A 26,002-nucleotide genomic window follows, 5' to 3' on the forward strand; every position below is an offset into this window, starting at 1 on the left:
GCTATTTACTATTGCCCTGCTATTATTCGACCTATCTAATTTATGATCTAACACAACATTGAAATCTCCCGCCATGATTATTTTACCAGAGAAATCCAGCAGTTCTGCAGCTAACTCATCCAAAGGGGTTTCATCATCTACATTTGGCCCATAATAACCATACCACTACTAGCTGTTCCCCGGCCACCCTCAATTTCACTATTGCCCATCTTCCACTCTTATCCGCCACCTTTTCTTCCATAGAGATATTAACCCCCTTTCTAACCAATATTGCGACACCTTTTGTCACTATCTCTTGCGGAGTATAAAAAGCATTAGCAATTCACCGCTGAGAAGAGAAGATATCCTTACTCTCACTTGCAGACAGGTGCGTCTCCTGTAAAATTATCACATGTGCTGGGGAATCTTCAAGATACTTCAAAATCAGCTGCCTCCTAGACTTCACTCGCAAACCATTAATATTCCATGTAAGGAACCTTAGCTCCACAGGCTTAACCCCATTCATCCCTGCTATCCCATCTTTTCCTTAGACTAGTGACAAGAACGCTCCTGAGGATGTTTTTTTGTTTTTCTTCCACCCCGCCCTCTCCTCCCCCTCCCAGCCCCGACCCCAACCCCCAACCCCCAACCCCCCCTCCCTCCCTCAAGCATAGCCTAACCTCTCCCCTGGAAACACCCAACCAAAACATCCAAGGCCAATAGGCCCATTGGATGCCTTCGAGTGGCGGTGCATCATCACCAACTAAAAATGTAGTATATCAACAGTGCTGAGCTCGCTATTCTCCTTGGCACTGCTCCAAAAAATCATCTACCTCCTCAGTACTCCGAAATGTAAACATTTTATTCTGCCACATAACTTTTAAAAAAGCTGGGAACTTCAATTGAACTGTGGCCCCCAATGCTCTAAGCGGTTCCATACGCTTTCCCAACTCCCATTGTCTATTTGCTGTAGCGGGTGATAGGTCTGATCTGATATCTACAGAAATTCCATCTATTGTTATACTTTTCCTTTTTAGAGCCAATGCTAAGATCTTTTCCTTCAAATTGTAAGTCAAAAAATTAACCAAGATCTTCCTAGGTTTGGAGCGGTTCGGATTCAACCGGAAGGGATCTCGGTGAATCCTCTGTATATCTTTAAGTAAAATTTCTTCTGTCTCATCCAGCTCTAACTCTGTTTTTAACAAGTGTACTATATAAGTCTTGATATCCGAGCCCTCCTTTCCTTCGGGTAATTTTAAGATTTTCAGATTATTCCTTCTCTTCATATTTTCTAGCCTTTCCACCCTATCTTCTGTCTCACGTTCTTTAGACTTAATAGCAAGAATCTCCTTGTGATTATCAAAGACCCTCTCCCGCATCACTTTTGCCTCTGACTCCAGGACTTCTGTAAGGGCACTCAAAATATCAAACTTAGTCTCAAGTAGGCTGCAAGAGGCTCTAATACTCTCCTGATTTTTCTTTGAGTCCTCAAAACTTCTATTCGACGCCTCAAACCCCTCATGGATATCCTTCTCCAGCTTCTTAAGAAGCATCCCTACCGAGAGATCCGAGGTATCAGGTTCAGGATCCACATGACTCTTCTCTGAATCTGTGTCGATTAAATCAACACCCCCACCCGCTACCTCACCCTGTGAACTTGCTCCGACAGTTAATCCCACACTTAACTGCGGTGAGATATCAATTCCACTCGGTACTGAGACTACGCTTGACCGTATTAACATATCCAGGTTGTCTGCGCCAGCTGCTTGCACCAGCTCTCCTTCATCCTCCATAGTGAAGACCTGAAATCTATTGGGAGTTGTATGTCGTGACCAGTCTTGAGCTACAATATTCTCTAAGTTATTTGCTAAACTGAAGTCCTCTTCTGGGTCTAGTTGGGATTTTTGCTGGTTATTTTGAGTATCTTGCGGTTTTAAAACCAGAATTTTTGGAACAGGTTTAAAGAAAGTAGTGAGGGAAGGTGTTGTTACCAACTGATGATTAAGCCTTTTTTTCCAGCTCCTTTTTTTTACTGGCACCACCCTATTCTCCTCGCCCCGGTCAACCACCTTCTGCGGATTCTTCAGCTTATTTATTCATTTATTTATTTATCTGGGGAAATCCCCAACTCTACTTTCTTAATGCTTCTTAACGGGTCTCGGGAGGACTCTACTCTATTTGTTACTTTATTCTTCCCACTACCTGCTTTCTGTTCCACCTCGTGCTCCCTTTCAGCTGCCTCCGTCTTGCCTGCCAACTTCCTAGTATCAGCTAACTTAAATGACAGCCCTTCCAGGGATTCCACACCTCTCCCTCGCCCACCAACTCCTCTCGGAGAAGACCTAGCCACGGCTTGCCGACCTCTATTCAGCTCTAAAGCTGCTCTTCTCCAAGTAGCAGTCCGTGTAGAAATTACAGGGCGCTGCACACTTTCATCATCATCCAGCTCCTCCCAAAGCTGTGCAGATCCTTCAGCCTCCGCCATGCGACACACGGCAGAGAGTCTGAACCACTGGATCACAGCGGTAACGGCAATAATAATATGGGAAACGTGCTGAACCGCAGGGAGAGAAAAGTGAGAACCCAGTCACATCCCTTCCTTCACTGCTTTCCGGCTGGTGCCCAATTCCTCACCCCCGCCGTCACAGTACTTCTTTAGAGAAACGCTGTAGTCACAGAATAAATCACACCCAACTTATCAAACAGTGTGCTCCGTAGGTCCATACCTCCTCCCAGTGCCTCCAATGCCTCTGATACCTCCGAGTAAGTTCTCCGCCACCGCTGAGAATCCAGCAACCAAGCAGCTACAAACTGCTACTCCTATCTTTCCAAGCCCCCGTTACAGGGGTAACAATGCTGTGGCTGTTTTTCTCAGCAATAGCCATTACTCCGCCAGCCACAACAAACAACCGGCAACTAGCCAAACAAGAGAACAGCACAGCTTGCAGAGCCGATCCGTGTCGAGCAGTTCACGGCTCCTCCTCTCCTCAAGACCTCTGCAGCAGCTGCTGATGTTCGGCAGCAGAACAAACAAGCACGATAACCGAGCCAGAACCAAGCCCCAGGCGAGACCACTGCTGCCCAACACTCGACAGGGTGTCCGCAGCCGATTTGCTCTCTCCCGCTGCCTCCTAGCGGGAGCAATACATGGCGGCCAAACAAACAAGATATCGGAGCCGCAGCCGAGCTTCAGCAGGGCTGTTAAGTCTTCAACATGACAACATGACAAAGAAGTCGCTCAGCCGCTCAGCAGCACCAAGGTAAGAGCTTCAAAAATGAAGAATATCTACCAGCATCAAACGCCCAGCACTTTTCAGCAGCACCGCCACTCTCCTGACACCCGCAACCCGCTACCTAGCCGGCCGCCATGTTTTTCCCCCTGTCAATCAAGTTCTTCACAAAGATTCTCACTGATAGGTTAAGTCTAGTGATTCCTAAGTTGATAGATCAAGATCAAAAAGGCTTCATTAGGGGTCGTTATCTAAAAGAACTAACTTTTGCTCTCATTGGCATTATAGATATGACAGTTACAAACGATCTTCCCTTGGCGGTAATCGCTTTAGATGCCGCCAAGGCTTTTGATCGAGTTAATTTTGTCTTTCTAAAAACTCTTTTACAACATCTTAATTTGGGAAAGAGATTTACTAACTCTATCTTTTCGCTCTATGACTCTCCGACATCCAGGGTTCTGGTTAATGGATTATTAACTCCACCCGTGCAAATTATGCGCGGGACGAGACAAGGGTGTCCTCTGTCACCACTTCTGTTTAATTTATATATAGAACCACTGGCTTGCAGAATAAGGAGCTCAAACAGGATTCCGCCTTTTGGGGTGGCAAATTGGTCAAAAAAAATAGGCCTCTATGCAGATGATATTGTTATTTCCTCCTCAAATTTGCATGACTCTTTGGATGCCCTGAGAGGTATCACCAAGGACTTTGGAGCTGTCTCTGGTTACAAGATCAACCTGGAAAAAACTGAGATTATGGCTTGGAACTTGTCCACAGAAGGGTTAGTTACTAAGACGGATATGAGATACCTGGGAGTGAGGGTTACTCATAATATTGCGGATTTGGCGAAAACAAATTTCTTTAGAGTTAAACAAGAAGTTTCGGCCATGCTTAAAGGATGGATGAATTTACCTTTGTCGTTATATGGCAGAACCAATCTAGTGAAGATGATGATCCTGCCAAAGGTAACTTTTCTGTTTGAGGTTATTCCGCTTGGATTTCGAAAGGAATGGTTAGCCAAGCTCCAGAGCGAGATAGCTTCTTTTATTTGGTCATCAAAGGGGTCACGACTTTCGTGGAAAAAAATAAGAAGGAGGCTTAGTAAAGGAGGATTGGCTGCCCCGGACTTGCAAATTTATGCATGGGCGTTTGGGTTGAAAAATTGTAGGATGCTATCGGGTACCCGCTTTCAGTCACCAATAGGAGACTTATTTGGTGTGATGTTAAAGATTGGTGGTTATACAGATTTAGTTTTTTTGTATAAGTTCGCAGATCCTACGTTTTTTAAAAAGGTTAGGTTGAAAGTTCTATATGATCTGGCAGAGATGTGGTACAAGATTAGGACATTTTTAAAGATACCATATTTGAGTTGTATGGCTCCAATATGGGACTCACCAGGTTCTCCCCCTTGGACAAAGGATTTATTGGCAATTCCATTAAAGAGAGAGGGCTTAGTTCGGAGATGGAATGATCTGTTTCAGGAGGGGAATTTGTTGGCATGGAGAGAATGCCAACAGAGGTGGGGGCAAGTCTTCTCAAGGTATAAATACTTGCAGATTCAGAGCTGGGCGAAGGGCCTCGGAAATCGAATTGGAATACAAAATGACTTTGAGGCAAAATTGGCGATGGAGGGGTCTTTTAAGAAGGAGGTGGCCTTGTGGTATTGGTGAATGTTGGAGTTGGAAGATGGCCCCTTTTTACTTCCGGAGGTCCTGTGGGAGCAAAGCTTGCCAAAGATTGCAACGGAAAACCAATGGCAAGTATCTATGGCTATACTATACAGAGTGGTTAAACCTGCCAATTTAAGGAGAAACCTTCTGTTCACAATCCACAGGGCCTACTGAACTCCGCGCAGATTGACAAAACTTAAATCAAGTGGAGTGGTGGAGTGCGCAAAATGTAAGACCCCCAACGCCGATGACCTCCATATGTTTGTCTTTTGCTCGGAGATAAGAGGCTTTTGGCAAGATGTGAGTAACTGTTTATCTCAAGCTCTGAACCTGCAAATAGAGGTAAGCCCCGAACTTATAATTACTGGGAGGAATGACCTAGAGGAAGATAGAATTAATGACAAAGTGAAATTGATTTTTTATGCTATAATACTGGCACGTAGAGAACTTTGTAAGCTGTGGGTCTCTCCCATCTCTCCAAATGTTTTGGACTGGATAAAGTCAATGAGATATACAGCCAAATTAGATATGTTGAATCACACCAGCGAAAAACTAGCATTTTGGGTACCATTTCTTTTACGTTTTGGGTGATTGGGTATGTGGAATATTTTGAATTGTTTATCGAACAAAGCAACATCAATCCTATGATTAAGCCCTACGCCTATCTCGCTAGTATTTGGGTTGACACTCAGGCCCCAGGAAAGAGGATGAGATGGGCACACCAGATGGGTCAATTGGCATCAAGGGTGTGGATAATACGCTGGCCGGACTCTGTGGAGGTGAGCCCGATGCCTCTTCCTCGACACACTAGCGTATGAGATACAAAAAACCCAGCAGGTGGAACAGTTTGTAAACTGGGTGGCGAGTTGGCTAATGAGGATAAAAAGAAAAAAGAAAAAAAAAAAAGATACACTGTAAAATGTATTCTCAGGACCCAAAAGTTAATGTTCTATCATCATGAAGTCATATGGTTAATTAACTGTATGTACCCTAATACTATTCAAAAGTGTCCGCATTTATAGTCCACAGACTGAAAAGCAAGGTTACTCTGACGTAAGTTTGGCTGAGTTTTCTAAAGTTGTATGTAATCTCTGTGTTTTTACTTTACGGATGTTAATAGAAGTCTTGGCATTTGAAGTTTGACCTCAAAGACGCCTGCATTCATGATTCTTTTTTTGCTGCTAGTGTCAAAAACTCCTCCAGCAATCTTCGTTACTATTGTAAATGTTTCAAAAAGCAAATTCGTTATTTATGATAGAGACAAGTTGCATTACAATCTCTTGTAGCCCTCCTCTTTAACACAAATAACAATAGGACTAACAGAAAAAAAGTGTTTTTCTTTCCCTCAACTCATCTTCCATTTCATGAAGATTCCCTCCAAATGGTCCTTGGCTGTACGCCACTGTCCTGTTCATCTTACACATTTCATAAACCATCAGCTTTGAAAAATCCAAACCCATCATCATTCATCCAACCTTTAACAAACTACATAAATTATATAATATATAGATTAAAAAATAAAAATAAATAAAGAAATAATAATATTGAGACCCTCCATGCTGGTCACCACCCTCACTTATTGCACGATCTCAAACCATTTTAAGATTTCTTGGTATATGTTTTTACTTTTATTGGATTCTGTTGTTTTCTTATAAAGTCACCTTTTCTTGGCACCACACACAATGTGAATGTTTGCAACAATACTTCTAGTGCCTGTAAAATACGTTTAGAGCTTTCGATGAAACACTGTATTTTTGGACAGTAATAAATCCAGGTCTAAAAAATGAGTTAGGTAATAGTTATCTCTTTACTTCAAAATATCCCACATTAGTTTAATTAGGACTCTACTACTTCACCTAATTCACCCGCCTAGTTTTGTTGTTTGCATACAGTCAAACGGAATACAGTTAATGTAAACTAAATTGGTTCATTCAGCTTCCCCGAGACAGCTTGCGCTTTTGTTGACTCAGAAAATTAACGGGACATTGCTAAGCCACATGACTTTAGCTCAACTATTTTTCCGAAATTTTAGAGGCCAGACACTTGCACAAATGGCCGTGCTGCTCTAGAAAAGTAAAAAAAAAACACCCTCACCCTCAATCGCAGCACCTGAGGTACAGTGAAGAGGTCTGATGCATGCAAAACACAGGGGCATATTACCAACAAATAGCGATATTTATCGCTAAGTAGGCTTAGCGGCAATATTTTTATCGCCGCGCATCACCGTTTTTTATTGCTGAGATAACTTGCTATTAGCAAGGTTTATCTCAAAAGCAATAAAAATCTATGCGATAGCAGCAAAATGCGTGAATATCGCTGTGAATACAGCGATATTCACGCATTAGCGATGAAATGCTCTTAGCCATGTTATCCACCTCCCATTGGATAACATGGCTAAGAACTGGTCGGGGAAGGTGTTAGTATTTGGAGACATTCGCGCTTAGCGCGAATATTTCCATCTCTATGCCTGCCTTGCTAATAGGCGATAGCGTCGTTATCGACTGCTTTCAGTGGCTAACGGGTTGGGTACGCCCACTTTGCATGTCATTAGCGATAAATATCGCTGACATGCAAAGCGGGCCCCAAACCGCTCGCTATCGCCTACAATAATTCGATCGCCCTATTCAAAAGCTTTCGCTAACAGCTTGTGAATAGGGCGATAGAATTATTGCCGCTTAGCGGCCGAAAGCGGCCGCTTACACGGCGATATTCGCCTATCGACCTCCTTGGTAATATGCCTCACAGTTCCTTTAAATAAAGGCAGCAGCGCTAGTGTCGGGATGATTGGCAAAGCTGCAGGACATCATGGTGGGGGTTGGCGGGGGTGGGGGCATGACGACAATGGAGTACACAAGCAAGAAGAAATACAAAATAATAACTTACCTTACCTTCAGCCAGCTGCATTGCGCTCTCTCCTGGTCCTCTGCAGACAGGCTCCTAGAATTCCCTGCGGCCAATCCTAAGGCCACTCTCATGTAATGAGAGCAGCCTCTGGATTGGACTGAGTACCCTTGATTTGTGCTCCCAGTGAGACTGGGAGTCTGTGCCTCCTGTCTCCAATCCGGCAACGCAGCTCGGCTTGGAGACAACTTCACTGCACATGGCCAAACCATTATGCGAAGTGAAGGCACTGCACCTACCACTCCCACTCAGTGCCTCTCACCCCCTGGGCCCAGAGCCATGGGCTCTGTAAAATAGGTATGCTTTTTCAGTTTTAGTGCAGCCTCCACTGTGGTGGCAGATGAATTCGATGTGCATTGCTCAAAACACTGCTAGTTTTAATAAGCTTCTATTAGCACTTTTAAACACAGTTAAGGAAAATAACTTTAAACGCACTATCATTCTTATTTCTCATATGCCACTATGCCATCCTCAACGATCAAAAACTATCCCTAGCTCAGACAGACTGGGGGACCTTCAAAATCATCAGTTTGGTGTCCCCTCATCAGGTCATTGAGATGCTGAATTTTGACATCAAGCAATGTGTTATCCTTGGATGCATTGGTCGCCGACAAAATCAGAGTTCATACTGCAGTGTCCAACTCCTTCAGTGGATAATCTAGGATTCTAAGGGGCTTATTTATGAGCCCTTTGCACCACCGTTGCGTCACCTTTTGTAACAAACCATTGGCGTGAAAAATGCGCAATGTTGCGACCTATTTACAAAGTGACACATCTAAGCAGATGTGTCACTTTGTAAAGCCCTGTGCTCCATTATACCTGCATCAGATATAATGTGTGAAGGGTGGGTGTTCCTCCACAAAAAGCCTCTTAGAAGTGGTGCAGTGACATCTAGACATATCACTACGCCACTTCTAAGATGCCACTAGGTCAAAATCTTACAACTGCCTCACAGCAGGTGTATGACCGATGCAACCGCATTTAACATGGGACTTGCCCATGTGTAATGACCCATTGCTGAAGTTGTGTCACTTTTGTGGCAAACTCCGGCAATGCATCATTACTGCACCTAAAGATACTTAAAAAATACTGACATATCTGTAACTCCTTGTGACATGAGGCACAGTAGAGTAAATACAGCAAATCCATGATGTTGCAAGGCGGACACATTGAAAAGTGTTGCAATCCTGTTTTTACACAGTGATGCAACACTTTTCATAAATGAGGCCCTAAGGTTATGCTTCTCACTTTGCCCTGCTCCCACTCCATACCTGTGATACCGCCTGGTAACAGTGCTTAATTTGAGCCTGTGGTTTCCAGTGCTCAGCACTGACACCATATTGCCAACACCAGGTCTTATGACAGTCTGCCACATGGTGGCACTGTTTGAGTGTTTTAGAAATCAGCACAACAACAGTCGTTTATTAATTTAATATACATTAAAATGACTAATGCCTACCACTCAAGCCATTCTTATAGATTTTGGTGCCAGGGATAGTCTGAAGTGCCACATTTGAAGGAGTTTGACGTTCTTAGGTGCTGGGTCTGGTGGCTCAGTGGACTAATGCGACCATTGCAGGGGCCTGTGTTCGACCTCATGGTCACAGGTTAAAATCCTGGTGGGTCCACTCAGCCTTTCATCCACTTGAGGTCGATAAAATGAGTACCATTGAGTTGGTTTACAATGAACATCTGTTATTCAGCGCAAAGAGAGCTCTGGGTGAACGTGCGCTTTACAAATACTTATGTTAAGTTAGGTGTGTTTGTCCCTGGCCAGCAGCGCTGGCCGGGGAATGGGTGGTGCAAGCTGCTGAGGTCTCCAGCTGCAGCCTGTGCAAGTAAGAGCAGTGGGGCAGTGGGGCCGGGTGGAGGGGGATTTAGACAGACGATGACAAGGGAAAATTCATTATTTATTTAATTTTCCCTCGTCATCGTCCATCGAAATCCCACCCACCCAGCCCCACTGCTCTTACCTACACATGCCGCTTCTGGAGGCCTCCAGACGACACCCCATCCACTTATGTTTTTTACAACATAAGCACTGCCTGGTAGCCTTTCAAGCATTTCTTTCTATCTCCACAGTCTTCCCAATAATGTAGGTCTTCTCCACCTGATCTGACTGCAATACGTTAATAGAGCGCTGGTAGTTTCATCTTCTTTGTGTAAATTCCGGCTCCTCTGACATTTCTCTTCTGTCCCTTACCGGTGCCCTTCCATGTAGTTGAAAGAAGTCTTCTTTGCACCTCGAACTCTCAGACGCGACACCCACCAATATATGTGGCTGAGGAGCCTAATAAGCTTCAATGGGACCTCGAGCAAGTCTTACATCTCTCTAGGCTGTTCAGTATACCAGTGCTCTCACTACTGAACTTTATCAGAAAATGCAGTTGTAGTAAAGTCTCCCCCCCCTCCAACCCCATGGCATCCATCTGCATTTATTAGTTCTAGGGCAATATCAGACCTTTGTGGATCAAGGCAATATCTCATTCAGTGGGATCCTCTTTCTGTCTAGCTCTAGGGTGCTATCTTGGATTCGGGAAAGGCCTGGTACTGATGCAATGCAGAGGCCTTGCCCTTTTCCAAGTACCAGAACCTGTGTGATCTAGACAGAGCGGTTCTCGCCATGCCGGACTCTCACTCTACTTGGCACTGCACATAGATTTGTCGCCTCTGACTCATCCTGTCAGTGTGTGTGGTTTGTCACCTCAGTTAAATCCGGATTTGAGAGAAAGGTGAGGCCCTTGCTATTTTCAGTGTATCAATGGTTTCTACCTGCAACAAAGGCACCACAAATGACCATATATCTGCTGGCATACTTAAGATACCCTGAGAAGCCGCAGCAGGAAGAAGATCGGCCAAGAAACATGACCGTATTTGGCTCTGGATATCCCTGCATTTCCCTTTTGAAGCCTTTATAGGATCTTCATCTACAGAAATGCTTTTCATGTCCTTCCATTGCTTCCTGTCAAATTCAGCAATTTTATGAAAGTATTGTTTATTAGTCTTTGTCATTTTATATTCATTAGTAATGCAAGTCCATTATGGCTTGTTTCATCAGGGCTTGGCTAACCATTGATTTTGCTGAGACATAAATATCTTCTCTGCCTCTCTAAGAGTTCTCCACATTCAACCAATAAAGTTTTAAATGAGTTCTTCACATGTGCGCAGAGCATTTCATTTATCTGTCACTTTGGCATTTAGATTGTTACTACAAATCAAATCACCACTTCCCTATTCTCGATTATAGTCTTGAAGACTTCAATTTTTTTATGTCGTCTAATATTGTGTTTTACCACCTTATGTTCTTTCTGACCTGTGAACTCGGATTCTTTTTCTTGTGATTTTTCGCATGCACGCTCAGACTCAGGCAAAGGGCAAATAAGAACTGGGCAACTATTTTCAATTTGAAAATGAGAAATTGCAAATAGTGTAACATTACAAAGCTAATGAAGTTACATGTTTTTCTCTATATAGACAATACAGAAAGCACTGCAAACTAATAATTCTAACTTCTAATAACATTCCCTTTCCAAGAGTAAAATTTACATCATGTAGCAACAGTCACTTTGTCATTTTACATTCATTTTTATGAGTAAAAGTGTGAATATCCTGAAAGCAAAGGTATTTGGTTAATCAAATAGCATATACTTGAAAACACACCCTCAACCAGTAGCAATAGAAATAGTGAAGTGACTGCTTTCTTGTGGGCATTCAAGCATATTTTGTGACACTATAGGTTATGTTTGCATTTCTTCACGTTCTCCTTTTCAGTGACATCTCCTGAGCTTCAAGAGCCTAAATTGCCATTTAAACACACACATCCATTTTGTTTTGCAGAATCTCTGAAGGAGCTGTGACTGGCGGTACGTCGAAAGCAAGTTTCCTATTTTTTGATTTCAGCATACTATTTCAAAAGGAACTGCAGAGCAGAAACAACCCCTCTTAAAATGCTTGCAAATACAAAAAGAATACAGTATTTTCTCGTGTGAATTGTATGCCTCTTTGCAAGAGAGCATGAAACATAATGGCCCATTCTCAGTTGTATACTTCTCCACTATTGCTGCATCAAAATGCCCTGCGCTTCCAGAAAAACAAACATTCAAAGTGAGAAGCCTATTTTTCCTCTTTGCACTATTTTATTTTACAATGCCCAATATCTAGTGCAAATGTTGAAATGTATACCCTTTAGAATATGCCAAGGCTGATGAAGAATGTTTAAGTTTACAATAGCCAAATGTTGATCACGTTCAATATTCATAGGGAAAATGCAGCTGATTAACTTGATGTAAATCTGCTCAATGTAGCAACAGGATGTGGTGATTAGATTATCTATACATTTGCTGATAACATACATCCTTACAATGTATCTATATATAAGGTGAATCCTGGGAGATTATAATGTTATTTTCAAAATGAATGGAACTTGTTAAATCTGCAGCCAATAAAGACATTTTGTTACCACTGCAAATTCTAGTGTTTTTTCTTCTTTGCTGTTTCTGCTACCAGTATTGTTTCCACATAGAGCAGCACCTAACAGGAGCATTTGTTCAACATTGAATTATATTTGCCAATAGAATGAGTATTTCGTCCATTCTTATTATAGCGTCTGCAGTGGGTACAGTAGCTTTGGCTGCTTGAGGATATGAGTTCCATGATGAGGCGACACTCCAGATCCTTCCAGAAAAGAATGGAAAGTGTAGCTTCTCCAAAAGCAACCTTTTCAGTGGTTAACTGTTCAATTTCCCAATTGTTTTTTTTAGGATTCATCCGTAATATACTATCTTGAAGTGGAAGGGTAAGGAAACTGACTCTTCCTTGTACGGAATTACGATATTAGTTGAGGGGGGTCAATACCCACCACCAATAATAAACGCAACTCTTGCAACCCTAAAGTATTTCAATTAACCTGAGCTCAACTCCCTAGTAGCTATGGTACACAGCAGACAGGCTTAAGTTAGATGCAATGTGTAAAGTATTTATGCAGTACTCAAAGAATAATAAAGTCATAACACAACACAAGAAAAATCTCAAACAAGATCTCAAACAAGATTCGAAAAATAGAGTACATTTCAATAAATTAAATGACACAACATGAACAAACATCCAATCAGAAGAGCTAGAGATATGATTTTTTAAAGTTTACCATTGAAAATAGCACCAAAAAGCATTAAGTGCCGAATGCCAAAACTTGGTTGCTCTTGACCAAGACAAGGCTATGGGTTACGCCGACCATGATGGAGAGCAGATTGGGTAGAAGGACCAGACTCAGCCTGGTGAAAAGTTTTACTTTCAGACTTAGACCTTGTTCAGGAGTTATCCGATGACCCGTCTTTGGACACAGCCTGCTGCCTTGTCCCGCTGAGGAATTTTGACTTCCATTCCAGAGACTAAGTAAAGCTGTTGACTTTTGGTGAGAAAGCTCCAAGCAGTAGAATTTTGAAATAGACAGCCAGAGAAGGTCCCTTGCTGGCTGGATACTTTTCACTTTTTGGAGTTTGGACACTTCCAGCATGGCAATACGCCAGGCTGTAGTGGAAAGGGCTCCACAAGGCAACATGCCTTCTCTGTGACATCCCACTGAATTAGATTTGCTGCTAGGCAGAGGAACATAGTGGGAGCAACCTGAAACTTTGGCACAGCTGCAATGAGTCTTTGTTGGATCAGCTTGGCAGGTCGGTGCTAGTCCCCCACCAGTTAAAAGATGTTTGCAAAAGATTTCTAAGCTCCAGCTTTCAGGACACTTTAATAGTAGTACACTTTGACACCAGCCATGGGAACCTGACCATGGGAGCAGCACCTTGGGGGTCAAGACTCACTCTAGCAGAGTCCAGCAGCAGGATCCAAGGGACATCCAGTTGGAACTGATCACCTGAAGATGCTGGCAAAGGTTTCTTGAAGTTTGGTATGTCCCTCTGGCCCAAACAGGAGGTCAGCCTTGTGACCCATCTTTGTCCTGTGAACAAAAAAGAGAGCAGGTTCAATCATATGAGCTTTTTTTATATCGCAGACAGTAGGTCAAGTCCTCTTTTGTTGTTCAACAAGTCCAGAAGTGATCCGGTGAGTGTACTGGGTATGCCACATGCATGCCCAATGCCAGCCCGTGGGTAGGGGAAACTATTGGCCACTGCATAACACATGGGTTAGAAGTTCGCTGATTCCCCCCTACTACCCGCTTATGCAGCACTTCCTGCCTGTGTGGTTTACTGAAAACAATCCCACAGTGCCCCTCTCTGTCAAAAACCAACAAGACAGAACATTTCTTTCCTGTCTACAGCTCCAGTACTCACCCTAGAAGTGTAGCCAGGGAAATGAGCACCACCTCTTTGATGACTCTAAACTGGTTCTCGGAGCAGATCATCTCCTATAGGGCTTGGTGTCTGGCTTGTTTGGTGGACAAAGGAAGGGGGCAGGCCCAGGTGTTAACTACATCTGCCCATGACAGGATAGGCCCCTATGAAGTTAAATGAGATCCTGTCTTGGCACAACCCAGATGGAAAGCCTGCTAGAGAAACAGAACACCTCCCCACACCCAAAGCCTTTTTGTCAGCTTTGGGATCAAATCTACACCTTATCAAAGGGGCTTTTGAGCTCTTGGGTATTGGGTATTGGGTATTGGGTGGAAGCTCATTCATATGGGCTCCTAGACATCATAGGCAGGTAATAGGCAACTCTTAAAATGTACCTGTTCTAAAATAGTTACTACAAAATTTGATATTACCAATGAATGCTTTTTATAGTAAACATTTTACAAAAAGTCCAGGAATAAACTTTGTAGCTGTTTCCTAAGCTGAGACAGCAGTAATAAATGTAATATTGTAAGCATGGGCCAAAAATCGAGTTGAAACTAAAATTCAGTAACGTTTTAATCAGCCCAAAACATTAGTGAGCACGGTCGAGGCTGGGCAAGTGTGCTTTAACCCTATATCTGCCGTCGAAAATTAGCTGTAATACTCGAGGGAGGACTCTGAATCCATGAGTTTCTGGAGCGCAATCCCTGTGTAGTTCCTGTGACCAGGAGGCTGCTTTCTCCTCACCTGCTGCCCTGCTCGCTCTCTGACCCTTTATACACAAGAGGCATGTTGACACGCATAGAAGCCCCGCCCGTTTGGCCCCGCACCACACACTAGCGGTCTCAAACGTCCTCCCGCCCTTTCCCAACTATGATGGACAGCTCACTCAAGGTACATCGGCGCCTTTTGGCATGGTGGCAAAGTTACAGGCACACATGGTCAGTGGAGACAACTCTTCTGGCCCTTTACGCAGTTGCAGTGTAGGAAAAGCACTATACATTTACAAAACGAGGTAGCACTTACTAATTAGCCAGTAAAAGTACTCCAGTTGAGTAGAGGTATTGCGCAAAACGGTGGCATCTTCGTGGATAACTATGCAGGGCAGGATTCATTCTGGCACGAAGCTCCTGTCACAAAAATTAAGTCTCAACAGGAAGCACTTACAGATATAAATAAAGCAGGTGCCCGAGTTGAAGCTCAAATTCAGTAATGTTTTAATCAGCCCAAAACATTAGTGAGCACGGACGAGGCTGAGCAAGTGTGCTTTAAACCCATGTCCGCCGTCGAAAATTAGCTGTAATACTTGAGGGAGGTCTTTGCATCCATGAGTTTCTCAAGCTCAACCCCCGTGTAGTTCCTGTGACTAGGAGGCTGCTTTCTCCTCATCTGCTGCCCTGCTCGCTCTCTGACCTTTTAAACACAAGAGGCATGTGAACACGCATAGAAGCCCTGCCCGTTTGGCCCCCAAACCACACACTAGTGGTATCATTTGTCTTTCCGCCCTTTCCCTACTTTGGTGGACAGCTCACTCAAGGGACCTCGGCGTGTTTTGGCGCGGTGGCACACATGGTCACTGGAGACAAATCATCTGGCCCTTTACGCAGCTGCAGTGTATGAAAAGCACTATACATGTACCCAACGAGGTAGCACTTACTGTATTAGCCAGTAGGAAGTACTCCAGTGCAAATTGCAAAAACAATCTGCGAGTTCGCGGGAAAAAAAAAATAGTTTGTGGATTTGGATGCGATTTTGCGTGAATTTCGTAGACCGCAAATCCGCAAAATTCACCCATACTTATAATATTGTAGTCCAGTGCTTTTCTATGGGAGAGATAACCCTGCTACAGAGAAAATAGCATTTGGGGTCTTCTGTAAGAACATGATTAACATTAAACTTTTACTTATCCTACTCCTAAACACCATGCACAGTGCCTTCATAAACAGTGAGGCCTACTCAGGAGTGATGTATTAATATTTAAAAGGAGGGCTTGTGCCTGTCAAAAGGGGTTGGTTTGACAGGTTGAATTTGCAGATAAACTAGTATCGATCAGTTACACTTGGCAGGCCTGCAGTCATGTTTGTCCCGTCACTGCACTGGGTGGCACATTCTGTGCTGCAGCCCACTGGTGACATTTAACGTACAGGTTGTGGGTACACTTTAGAAAAATATAGGTAGATTAAAGATTCCAGTTAGGGGAATTCCAATTTCATCATGTTGATACAAGGAGCACAGGCCCTTTATCATTATTTAGCACAAGTAGCACGCACAGAGTTCTACAGCCAGCAAAAACAGCCAAGCAAAAATTTGAGGGTACATCACACAAAAGATGGTAAATTCCAAGACTTCTAAATACCTATTGATTGAAAACTATTCATTGAAAGCCCTTACGCCCAGTCTATGATGTTGCACAGAAAGTAATTGCCTGTGGAAACTATTCTTTAAAAGCCCTTACGCCTAGTCTATGATGTTCCACAGAAAGTGATTGCCTGTGAAAAACTTTGAAGCAAAATTAGCCCTGGGTTATTTTTAAACAACAACCTTGTGCAAAGCAAGCATCGGATGTGAGTCAGGCCCTTTGCAATGGTGCTTGGGGTTCACCAAACAATTATTTTCGGAAACATAGGGCGAAGGAATGAATTTTTACTTTAGAATCTGCCACAGAAGGAGATTCTGCTTCAGAATCTGAGCAGCTTTATTCTGGAAAAGAAAGAAGTGGCAGTGGTAGCCAGCAATTTAGTAGGACATAGGGTATGAGTGTTCTCATTTCCCCCCTCCAATATCCAACACCGTATTCTAAATGAGTTGACAATTCATTACAAACATGTTTAGTTGAGTAGTATTGTCATATAAATTGCACCCAATAGAGAGTGCTGGTCACTGGACCCGTCATATTGAAATTTGGTCTATTTTGTGTTCTCTTGATGCCTTGCACTGAATCACTCTACTGCAAGACTAGGTAAGTTGCTGAAAAAAGTCTAAAGAAAGAGACTTTACACTGAATGCTACAGATGCAGGTCCCTTCGTGTGTAACAAACAGGGACCAACAGCTTGTGCCGACAACAGACACTTGCAGGACCAGTCCTGAGGGATACTGTAATGCAGAATAATTTAGTAGAGCTGGACCCTTAGAACTCCACCTTGTGGCACCTCCAATACATCGGATAATCTACAGAGGCCTTCAGTTCATGGAGCGGTAGCAGACACTGAGTTGGGACACATGGGATGCCTCTATTGTATGACAATATTAGCTACTATCGGACACCTAACATTAAGTGTCCATAAGCAGCTGAAAGTTTCCTTCATTCTACCTGTGCAAAAGTGGCATTGCTCCACTATGAATGTAGGAAGGGCCAGCTCTCCTGTATATTCAAGCTTTTTTTACTATTACTAGTGAAGTACACAACCTCCTTATTACTGTCTGAAACCGGCTTTGGTGAGACATCACAATTGCTCAGGGTTCAATAATACAATTTCTTCCATCAGCCCTTCGAACCTACTTGATGTTGTCAGACTTTCCTAGAGGTCAATCTAGCAGTGCCATAAGGACTGGTCTGGTGCCTATTTTCTGTCTTAGTTCAACTCTCCTCCTGGAGGGGTTCAGAGGCAGCTTCGGAGCCTTCTAATTCTAGACCTCTGGAACCTTAACCCATGAACTGGGTTCTTCTGCCAATCAAGCACAAGAAAGAGGGATACGATCATGCAGACACGCCTTCTTAGCTTGTTTGAAGCCAACGGATATAGTAATGATTACAATTTTTACAAAATGTATGACCTTTGTGAAAAAGAAATTGGAAGTCAGTGATTCGAGCATAGTAAGAGTGGGAGTTGCTGGTAGTTAGAGAACAATTGCACATGAGATATTGCACAAAAGTAATAAACCTATACCTGTAAATAACTGTTATTTCAAGATTTGTATTAATGAATTGTAATAATGATTAATTGAATTTGTGTATTTAATGTATTTTTATGACTTATTGTGGGTATGGCTTGATTGAGGGCCTTAGTGGATTTCGATTGTATAGATATGTTTTAATGGTTGTGTATTGCTGATTTTGGAATTGTAAGATTTTAATTTATCATGCAATAACATTATTATTATTATCAATCAAGCACAAGTGGGGAACATCCATCATAATACAGCTTTATGAGAAATCGAACGCAGTATATCCACTTTTTAAGCATTTAAATCAGTACAAGGCTGCTAGTAGACAAGGCCAGGTGTCTCTCACCTTTGCATTTTTGCACTCAAGGGACTATTCACTTTAGCCCAATCAAACTATCAATGCAATATGGCACAGATACACTACTATGGTGCTCCAAACACTAACATTATATCTCCATGCCAGATGCAGCAAAGAGGAATGTAACCTTACTGACCTGATGACAATAATAATTGGGAGCTGGGGAATATAGAGGGGGAGCAAAACCCTGGGCGACAAAATAGCAAAACAAACAAACTACATAATAGCCTCAACATCTAATGCGGGGGTAGCTAAGGTCCACACGCATAAGACTGGCCTAGAATGCAGGGTTGTGGTAGACAAACCTGATATTTTGCTGCACCCCAATATTTTGATCGCTCCAAACTTATCTCTGGCAGCTTTGCTCCTGCACCCTTGATCTTATAATAAGAATAATCACCTTCATTAACATCAAACCCGCAAATGAACTTAGAAAAGTAATAAATAGATCATTGAACTAGTTAAGGAGTTTCATTACACAAAATTCAAAATAGCCAATACAGCAAAATACATTATACAATGAAGCCTTAGATACAGAGTGCGAAGTCAGAAATAAGAATGATTTTAAATCCCAGTCAGGCAACAAAATCATAAATGGAGCAAAGTGCAGTCACAGCAGGAAAAGAATAAGGGCCAGGTTTACTAAATTCTCAAACGACACAAAAAGTGGCGCTGCACTGTGTGTGAAGGAGAGAGCAGGAAAGCGCCATATCTTTGGAGATAGGTCACTCTCATCCCCTCTCCCTATCGCTAGCACAGAATTTTGCTGCTGAGCACCACACATAAATTTTTGTGCCACAGTGCAAGGGTTTTGTAAATGAGTCTAGCATTGGGTTTTTACTGGAAGGGTTCCCATCACGTACAAAATACTAATCCTAGACAACTTTTACAACTTTTCTTACTCTATATCGGTGCTGTATAGTGGAGCACACATGGAAAGCCAAAAATGAATGGAGAAATTTAAGTATTTATCCTTTTAACGCCTGCTTTTAAGAGGTGTTATTTTTTAATGCAAAGCCCTGTCTCAGATTTTTGTTAGATAGTATTTTGTTTTCCAAAAGCAATGGTAGTTGCATGGAAACGTCCATGTACCACCCATGTAATACCCACTTGATGTTAAGTTACACAGAGCAAAACTTCACTCTGCTTTGTGTTACTTTTAGGCAACTTCCATAGAAAACAGGTTTGGCGCTGGAATATATATAACAAACAAAAACAAATTGTGCTTTTTTCCATCACTTTTGTGACACAAACACAGCACAAAAAGATTGCAAATATTGGAATAAGTCTTACATTCAAATTGTCAAATTCATTAAAAACACCAACAGCAACTCTGGGATAAAAGTAAGGGTCTCACCTCCCCTAAAAAACCAGGGGTTTGTATGCACATTTTATAGAAATAGGATAAAACTGCAAATTCAGCATGGCATAACGAACAATAACACACATTGAGCAAATTAGAATAGAGAGGTAAAGGAAATATTCCATCAGCTTCCACAACAGTGCACTCCAGAGATGTACAACACAATATGAAACATTTTCAAACTTAAAATCATACACTAGCATATGCAAGCAAGCCTACATTGGAACTTCCAAAGGAAATGTCCTTCAGAACAATACATTTAGTACATTAAGAAAGTTTAATTCACAAAACGTGCTCTCCAAGTAAAATAACCAGTTGTGTCACAGTAAACCTTCCTCTGTGAAGACTTTGGGGAGAGAAGATATGCAGGGGACATTAATTGGGAAGGGTGAAGAACAGCAGAAGCAAGATGAACTGAACATCAAAGCAGCATCCATAATAATAAAATGGTGTCTGTGCAAAAATGTGGTATAACTAAACTACATTAAAAAGTACACTTCTAAACCTCTAAATACAATCATTTCAAATACAGCTTTAATAATTCATTAATTAGGGCTCTATTAATCATACAAATCATTAATATTCAAAAATAGTTAATCACCCAAAATTGCACATTTAGAGAAATCTGTGACAGTTTCCCACACTTATTGTTTTTTAATAATCACTAAAACACATTAATAAAACTAAATCTAAATCAATCAGCCATCAGTTAATAGATGTCGTAATCTTTTTAAGTTGCTTTTGAAATTTTTCTTTCACCTTTTTTATCTGGTTGTAAACCTGTTCCTTGAGACTCTCCAATTCCACCTCAATCGGCCATTTCCGTTTCTTCAGACTATTTTCACCATTACCTTAATTTTTTTTATCAGATAACCATACACTCAGAACTTTCAGTAAAAGAAACATAATAATTGCACAAAACATTATAGTTATCATAGAGGCCAAGATAGCTTGGAAAGCATTTCCACCTACATTACCTAACCTTTCTCCAACTTTACCAAAACTCTTCCCTTAATCTCTTACGCCCTAAACCATGAACCTACAGTTTCCCATCAGCCAAATTCCTCTAAAGATGTAATCTTATGTGATAGATTAATTAGATTAGTAACAAAAGAATTAATAATTCCACTATTGTCAAGTATGAACGTGCATTTCTTGGTTCAAATCACCTTACAGACTCTGCCCTCTTTTGCCTAACTAGTTTTTCATCACCATAGCTCTAATAGCCATCATTGCTGCATCTACTAGCTTAAAGGACCTTGCTGTATCTACTGCAAGCCTATCTACAACCATAGACAAATGCATACATTTCACATCATTCATTGCCACGTCTACAGAAGGAATATTAGCATATAATATAGCTAAAGCTACTTGTCCAAAACTAAGTCTCACTCTTTTCAAACTATGTTGACTAGCTTATTCATCCATATGATAGTCCCTAGAAAACACAATTTGGAACGCTCTTTCCCATTGATATTTTTGCCATTGGTGATTCACTGTCCCTAGTTTCAGAATCCCTTTGTCTCTTAGGCTTTTCTTCTGGCTGACACTGATTTCTTTTACAATTTCTCTTCCTTGGAATGTCTTCCTCAACTCTTTCTCTCTCAGCAAGTCTTCACTAGTGTTTCTTTACTATCCAAGGAACTTTCGTTTGAGCTCAAACTTGAACTTGAATTTTAATCAGTTTTTTCTTTGTCTGCTCTGTTTACGGTGAACTTCTAGTTTCATTTTGGGGTCTTTGTAGCTGATCTTCAACTATAACTTTTCCTTGTTTGGATCAGAGACTACTCCTTCTTTCTGTGACTCATGCATTTGTCTTTTGCACTGTAACTGCTGTTTACTCTGCTCTCTACTTTGACCCTGGGCTTTACGATTTACAGGTTCTTCTTCAGGGCATTCTCTTTTTTTTTTTTTGAAATCTGTTTATTAACAGGATTATTAGAGCAAGATTACATTGTCAATAGTATAACAGCAAACAGGATCAAGACCGCTCCATCAATCTCAGTAACAGTACGTATATTAAACATTTTAAGGCTTTCGTAGTGTCATCAGACAATCCAAGAATCCCCGGAAGTACTATAGAAAAACCCACCCTACACCCACAGAAAGTCCCACCCTAGACACTCCCATCAAGCTAGTGCATATGGTAGTCAGTACCAGGGCGCCCCCTACAGGCAGAACAATTCTACAACTCATATGTTCGTGTTTTACACAACTAGACAATGGTACAAGCATTTGTAGCACAAGTCAACTCGTGCCTCAATTTAGTGCAACATGGTCATGCGAGGTGCATGGAGGCCCTTCAACAGTTTCGCTCAGTACAGATTACAGCATTGAAATATCAGACTCTTCATCACTCCCTGATTCCAACCTCCCTAATATGGTAAACCAATCCAGTGAGATCGGTGTTTTTCTGAGGCCTCTGCATTCCTCATGTTGTAGCGCCGCACCCTCTGCCTTACCCCATCGCATTAATTCCGTTTTCCACAAGTCAGGGTCAGGTGGCGTGTGAGACTTCCACCTCATTGTAATGGCACGCTTCGCAAGCAGTATTGCTATATCAGTAAAACGTGATGCCACGCCTCTCTTACGCGCCGTAGGACCCAACCCCAGGAGCGTGTATTCCATGGTGAGAGGTTGCATCAATGCACCTGCGTCCGTAAGCGTGTCATTAACAGTAGTCCAGAAATAGCCCAGTTTGGGGCAACTCCACAACATATGTGTCAGTGACGCATCATCCAAAGCGCATCTAGGGCAGGTGTCAGCGGCGTTGGGGAACATGGTATGCAATCGGCGTGGCGTTAAGTAAGCTCTATGCAGGACCATTAGTTGGATAAATTTAAATTTAGGGTTTCTAGCTACCTTTTTGGGGAATTGAAGGATCCTCTCCCATTCTTTGTCCCGTAATGGCCTCCCAATATCTTCTTCCCACTTGGTCCTGAGAGGTGACAGTGAAACCGCTCGTCCCGCTCTAATGCCAGCAGTGAGCCATTTTGTGAGATGGCTTCCCATTCCCATGAGGTACTGCATTGTCAGCAAGGGGTTCGTGGGTGGCTCTACCCCCTCAGGCGCCCAATGTCCTAGTACGTAGCGGCGGAGGCTAGCATGTATGAGGAACGAACCCCTGGGTACGTCATGCGCGGACCTTAGGTCTTCAAATGATAACATCCGCCCGTCAGCAAAAAGGTCTCCTACGTGCGTTACACCTGCGTCAAGCCATGGCGTTAGTTTGTGTGTCGTAAGCGGACCTGTCCCCAATGGCAATCCCAGCAGCGGAATGGTGGGGGCGTAAGACGATAGAGGGGTCGTGTATTTCACTGCCTTCCGCCAGTAAAGTACTGCAAGTCGGAGAAGCGGCGGGGCATCTCTCGCCAAGGCCGAGCGGGGGAGGAGCAGGGCATGTATCCTCCCTTTAGCACGATCGTCATCCACCATGCTAATCTCATGGAGGTTCCTACCAGCAAGCCAGAAGGCCAGCCACTGCAGTTGACATGCAAAGTTGTAGGCCCTAAAGTCAGGTACTCCCATACCTCCCGCACTGGTTGCGAGTTGTAGCTTAGTGAGACCTATGCGTCGTCGCCCTTGTCCCCATATGAGTTCCGTGAGGAGAGTGTCAAGCATTTTAAACGTCGTGGCAGGTATCAGGAACGGTAAATTTGTAAAATAGTAAATGAGACGGGGAAGCAGTACCATCTTGGAGATGGCAATCCTGCCGGCCACCGAGAGAGGGAGTGACAACCAGAACTGTATCTGTGACTTCAGAGTCCTAATAGCCCTTCCAAGGTTGCCGTCAATCATCATGTCGGCATCCCTGTAAACCTGTATCCCGAGGTATCGGAATGTAGTATCCGCTATTTGAAATGCGTGTGGCTCAAAGAGCAGCGGTGTAGTCAAGGCAGAGGCGACAAAGGTAAACCCGTAGGACTTGGACTCGCTGATAGTGAGGCCAGATAATGATCGAAAGTCCTCAAATATGGAAGGGATAGGGTCCAGGTCGCCACCTAGGTCACGTAAGTAGAGGATAATATCGTCCGCATAGGCTGATACGATATGCGTCATGGTACCTCTTGTAATTCCACGGTGGGGGGCCACAGTCCTTAGTTTACAGAGTAGTGGTTCGAGCGCTAGAATGAAGAGGAGCGGGGAGAGGGGGCAACCTTGTCTCATGCCCCTTGCGATATCTATGGGATCCGAGATGTATCTGGACGTGCGTACCCGGACTGTGGGGCGTGTATATAGCAGCTGGACCCATGCTATATACTCCGGAGGGATTTCCAATCTCGCGAACACAGCGAGAATGTAATCCCATCTGAGGGAATCAAAAGCCTGCTTCAGGTCCAATGAGATGCATCCCTCCGAGCCTAGGTCCATCTGATCTCTCAGCATCAGTTGGGCTAGCCGCCTGAGATTCATGGCCGTGCTCCTGCCGGGCACAAAGCCGCACTGATCAGGGTGAATCAAATGCGGTATGTATTGTGCCAGTCTAGTCGCTAGAATTTTACTCAGTATCTTGTAATCGGTGTTAAGTAAAGGTAAGGGTCTGTAGCTAGCAAGGTGCAGCCCGTCCTTGCCCGGCTTTAGGAGGGAGGTAATCAAGGCCTGAAGGGAGGATTGCGGCAAGCATGCAGTCCGTAGCGCCTCCAAATAAAGGGTATGGAGGCGCGGGGCCAATAGATCCATAAATGTGGTATAGAATTCGGCCGGCAAGCCGTCCGTCCCGGGGGTTTTGTTTTTGGGGAGGGCACGTATCGCCTGTCTAATTTCCGCGATGGAAATAGTACGCTTCAGATCGTCGCGTTGTCCGTCAGTGAGCTTGGGCAGGTCCAAATCCCGCATGAAACCCTCGAATGCGGTGTGTGAGAGGCAGACGTGAGGGCCATAGAGCGTCGTATAGTAGTCCTTGAACGCGACGTTTATCCCTGCTTGTGTTGTAACTAGTATGTCGTCCTGGGCCAGTACTTCTAGGATGGGGTGTTGTGTTGGGGAGTCACGTAAGATACGAGCCAGCAGAGCGCCTGCCCTATCTGCTTGTGTGTGTTGTCTCAGTGTGTATTCCCTGTAGTCCAATAATCTCAAGTCTTCTAGCAGTTCAGCGTGTTTTATATGTGCATCCTGCAGCGGGGTGAAATGCGCATTCGTGCCCGCAGCTTCACATTCCAGGGTTGCTAGTCTACCCTCTACATCTTTCAAATCAGCAACGACTGCTCTTCTCATGCCCACCTTAGCGGCCATCGCTTCCCCCCGTATGCAAACTTTAAAGGCGTCCCATTCCAATTGTCGGGAGCTGGCAGTGTTAGCGTTCGTAGCAAAATAACCCTCGATGGCACCCGCCATAGCGGATTTGAAGACCGTATCCTCCAGCAGTTCTGTGGGTAATCTCCAGGTCGGGATAGGGGTCGTCTGGCGTCCCCATCGCCAAGTCAGTTCAACTGGATTGTGATCAGAAAGGGTCTTCCCCATGTGTTGGGTTTGGAGAACCGACCCTAGCAAGGAACGGGAGCAGAAAATTCGGTCTATCCTGGTGTGGAGGTTGTGGGGGGGGAGTAAAAAGTGTATTCTTTGTCACGTGGATGCGTATATCGCCACGTGTCTGCTAGGCCCCATCCCTCCGCCCATTGTGTCAGTGCCTCTGCTTGGCGCCTGCTTTCCGTGGCATGCAGCGGGGGGTGCGATCTGTCCATGTCTACATTCAATACAGCATTGAAATCCCCTCCCACCACCCATTGGTGCTCTGCCCAATCCGCAATGACCCTGTTGACAGCAATTAAAAAATCCGACTGTCCCGAATTCGGGGAGTACACACAGCCAAGCACGACAGTAGCCCCATCCAGCAATCCCCTCACAAAGACATATCTACCCTCTTTGTCAATTCGTTGCTCCAGTGGCTTAAAGGGAACAGAATTACGGAGCCAAATAGCAGCCCCTCTAGAGAATGCAGAATAGGACGTAGCAAAAAATTGGCCTTTCCACTTTCTATGTAATTTCAGGCTCTCGGCACAGTTCAGGTGTGTTTCTTGTAGGCAGGCCATCATAATGCCCCTTCGGTTCAGTTGTGCGAGTATCCTGTGTCGTTTATGAATCGAGCCCATACCCCGCACATTCCATGTGCACAAACTATAAACATTAAGTGGTCCCATGTCCTGTCGTGTATTGCAGTAGGAACGTGCATGTGGGCGCGCGTACCTGGTACTTCTTCTTGCAGAGGAGGAGTGTCAAACTTAGAATCAGTCCCTGAACACCAAGGTCCCCAGGCCAACGGGCTTGAGGTCCAAACCAGGATGCCCAACAGGGGCAAAAGTCAAACAGTGTCATGTGCCTACGGTGGGGG

The 26,002-nt window shown here is 43.5% G+C and overlaps 1 long non-coding RNA gene across 1 annotated transcript in view; it reads left to right on the top strand.

Annotated features, from left to right (window-relative positions):
• Positions 1 to 12,248, top strand: part of LOC144761658 (uncharacterized) — a 134,796-nt gene extending 122,548 nt beyond the window's left edge. Inside the window, exon 4 of the long non-coding RNA XR_013595834.1 lies at positions 11,618 to 12,248. This is a non-coding gene — a long non-coding RNA (uncharacterized LOC144761658). The remainder of the gene's footprint in view (positions 1 to 11,617) is intronic.
• The last annotated feature ends 13,754 nt before the right edge of the window (positions 12,249 to 26,002 follow it).

The sequence above is a fragment of the Lissotriton helveticus genome, chromosome 6 (genome assembly GCF_964261635.1).
Source record: "Lissotriton helveticus chromosome 6, aLisHel1.1, whole genome shotgun sequence".
NCBI classification, from domain to species: Eukaryota; Metazoa; Chordata; class Amphibia; order Caudata; family Salamandridae; genus Lissotriton; species Lissotriton helveticus.